Source organism: Cupressus sempervirens, chromosome 5, assembly GCF_028749045.1.
Source record: "Cupressus sempervirens isolate cs-2001-9-10 chromosome 5, ASM2874904v1, whole genome shotgun sequence".
NCBI classification, from domain to species: domain Eukaryota; kingdom Viridiplantae; phylum Streptophyta; class Pinopsida; order Cupressales; family Cupressaceae; genus Cupressus; species Cupressus sempervirens.
The window spans coordinates 976,390,060-976,394,229 of NC_143122.1; positions in this window are offsets into that span (position 1 = coordinate 976,390,060).

Genomic DNA, 4,170 nt, shown 5'->3' on the forward strand with positions numbered 1-4,170 from the left:
TTCTGCAAGCTCTGCACTATTCTATTCTTTTGAATAATTGTTTATAAGTATGAGATCGAGTTAGTCTAATCATCTTCATCAATAGCTAGGATGGCAAGTGAAAGTGGAGTAGATGGACTAGAAGGTTTAATGTCATCCTCCCTTTGCTTCTTAGCTACCTCTTTTACTCTTCTTTCTTTCATTTTCTCTCTCCTCTTCCTCTTCTAGTCTATTCTTCTTGTCTTTCTCTGTTTTATTTCTGATGTCTTCTTTTGTTATTCTTTTCTCTTCTCCTCTTCCTTTCTTTTCTTCTCATCCTCAAGTAACTTTTCCTTGGCCTATTCTACTTTCTTATTTTCTTCTTCAGGTAATATCTTCTCCTCTTCAATTTTCCCTAGTTTGTCTTTAATATCCTCGATATTAGGTTTTTTAAGTTTGGAACCTTCAAATGGATTAGTATCATCAATGTTAATGGTAATATTGGTCAGATCTATTTGTATATGTCATTGTTTATTGATACTTCCAAGGTCTTGGGTGCTAGTGGAGATGTTTCCTTAGATTCTATCAAAATCTAACTTATTGCTACTGTAGTCTCACTTCTTAATTTTTCTTTCTCACCCACCATATATAAAAATGGTCTCACTTTGTTTCTCAAATAAGTTGCAAGATTATTCAATAATCTCTTAATTTATTCTTCATCATCAGTCTTGCAAATAGTTCTTAGCATAAAATTTCAAAGTTCTAAATCTTCTTCTCTTATTGGTGCCTTCTTCTCAATAAGTCTATCATAGGATTTTTGGTCTACCATGGCCTCAATATCCTTCAATTTTAGATTATTTACTATAATGTATCACATAGTAGAGATATCACTCTGGTCTTTTTCAAAGTTGTCATACAAATCATAAAATTTGTTCATCTAAACAAAGTTACCCTTAATTACAATAGCTAAGTTTATCCTTTCTATCTTTGGCTTCCAGGGTTGCTGAGTTTTTCTTGTTAATTATTTTGTTACTTTCTCTACTTCTTTGACTTCTTGTTCTTTTTCTTCTTCATCACTAGAATTGACAATTGTTAACAATGTCTTTTTCCTTTTTCCTTGTCTGGTGGCTTGTTGCTTCCCCCTTTTAGTGTTTGTGGTCACCACTTCCACTAATCTCTTAGATTTTATCTTTGGCTAACTTGGTTGCACATTTGACACTACTTCATATGAAATGCTCTATTTTGAAGATGTCTCAACAATAGATGCTAATAACGGTTGTATATTCAATATGCCTTATTTCATGGTTTTCTTGAATACCTTAGACTCACTCTTAGTCATACCAACCTCTGATAAAAATTTCTTCATAATAGTTTCTATCTTCTTGTGAGAAGCATTTTCCAAGGATGCCTAATGAGCTCACTAGGTAATCTCATCATATGTTCCAAATCTATATTCTTCTTTATCCTTCTCCAATTTCAACAATAAATCAATATATCCAACTATAATATCATCACTCAATTCATAACCTAAGGGATCAAGAAATGCTTCTTGAGGTTCTACTACTTTTATATAAGTAAAATCTATATCAACCATAACACAAATGTCATCTTTAAATCTATCTACAATTGCAAGTGCAATTCTAAATCTCTATCTCATTCATTCTGAAATCTCCTCAATATCATGTTTCCACTATCCAATATCTTATCTGCAAGATGTCTTCTATATACTTCTATGATTTTCTCTATTGTACATCTATCACTACTCATTATCTCTATAACTGATAAATATGGAAATATTTTAAGCACATGACAGAATATGTGATTGATTAGTGACTAAAATCTAAACACACTATTCTTAGTCCTCTTGATCTTTTCAAGGTGCTCAAGTAGTTGAATTCTCATAATTTCACTGAGGTTTACTTATTCCTTCTCAATACATATCTTATAGGCTACATAGATGAATCTAGTTGACATTTCATCAATTTTTGAACTTGCACATTTAGAGTAGGCAATAATTCTACTCAAAAATCTTACATCATCTTGCTTAATGGTGATAATCACCATGGCCTTTCCATTGTACACTACTTTGGTATAACTTTCAACTTTCTTCTTAACCATTTTCTCACCTATAGGTACATTGCCTTGTTTACCAAGACTAGTTACCTCATGAATAAGGTTGGCAGAAATATCAACTACACTATCTTAAATCCATAGTTTTCTATCATATATTTTGCTTAATATGATTTGTGTCCACTCATCTATATCCAATTCATGATAGAAATGATATTTGAATAGGTCTAGTTCCTTTAGGTGTTCAAATCTAGGTTTCATAGTCATATCATGACTAAAGATTAACTCCATATCCTTGTTCATGTATTCACTCCCAATAGATTCAAATTTACTATTAAGATAACTTCCTATGTCTTCCAAATACACTACATTGTTTAGAGTAATGGATAATGCTAAGTGAGTGTTTCCTTCTATGGGTTTTATAGAAACAACTTTCAACATAGTTCTATCATTTTTCTCAACATTGTGCACTACTAACTTATCCATGATTCTATAAAATATGAGCTTTTATTGAATAAATTTATAGAAAATGATAAAATACCTCTTCTTAGAAATAGGGTTTTCTTTGAGATCACCTTGACAAGTCACTTCTGAGTGCTTTATGTTTCAGATGTATTTGTAATGAAGTGAAAATCAAGTCTATACTCCATTTATTCCATCAACTTGAACTTGCATTAATTGTGTACTTTGTAAACACAAAAAAGCTATCAATTACATTTTTTAATCAAATAACTACTCAAGATCATCTTTGTGATCTTCAGATGGCACACAAGGTTTTCCATAGCCTTCTTTCATCATGAAAAAGCTCCACAAGACTTTGCTTCACAAAATTCTCTATAGAAACATAGTCATCATCTCCTGCTATAAAATTAAATTTCTTTGTAATACTAGCAACTCTTATTACCTTTTTAACTTGTTTATATAAGCTCCAAATTACAAGCAAGCTTAGATATCATCTAAACTTATCTTGATACATATTTTTTCCAACTTTGCAACCTCTAATTTGATCTTTGAATGAAGTTTTAAAATTCTAGTGTTGTGAACAAGCTTAATTCAACTTAATTGAATCAAATTCGATAAATGACTTTGATCTTCCTATGTCACAATCATCTAACTTATCTTTTGAGATGTCCAGTACTTTACAAATACCTCATTGAGTTCTTCTTGAAGTTCACTAACTATATTTCTTTATTCCTCATTATCTTTATTAGTTCTAGAGTTCCTCTCATGGTTTCTTCTATCATTTTTGACATTTATTCCATTGTTCTTTCTATTTTTGAAGTTTCTTCGATTATTCCTTCTATCTCTAAAGTTTCAATCCATTTTAAAATACTTTGCTACATGTCTAAAGTTGTTACATAACTGACATACCGGTGTTCTACTTCTAGGATTCCGTTGATCATTAGGTGCATGAAAATTTTGAGCTATGTGTCAAAAGTTGTTACACTTATAACACACAATCTATCCACAGGGATCTTACCCAAGTTGTTAAGCCTCTTTAGAGTAACTACACTCTGATATCAATAGTAAGAAATTGGGATTACTAAGAGGGGGGTGAATCAGTAATCTACAAACTTTAGTTGCCAACTAGATATTATTTCTTACTTTAAACCATACATAATAAAATAATAAAGTAATGTTGAATAGTAATAGTAACCATGCACAAAGATAACTCATAACACCATATTTTGTTAACTAGGGAAAACTTGGCCAAGGAAAAACCTCATGGAGATGATACCCACTAGATAATATACTAATATATAAGTTCCTTGTTAGAAGATGGACCTTGTTAGGAGTCAATGAGAAAATTTATTCTAAGGAGTCCCTATTAGGAGACTTTGAATTTATGTTAGGAGATTCCAACCCCATTAGGAGTTGTGCCAACCTTGTTAGGACTTTTAGTATAGTAGATGCAAGATTAACCCACTGTCCAAACATGCACTTCCATTTACAAGAAGAGCTCATTACCCAAACAAGGAATCAAACTTTTGGAATATAAGTACTAGAAGTTCTTCCATGATTCATCTTTGATCTTTAGTATGATCTCATATCAAAAAATATCTTATACAAAATTTCACATAGATCACTTTCACAAAAGTTCACATACAATTGCTCAACATAACTTCTTCAAGATAGCACACT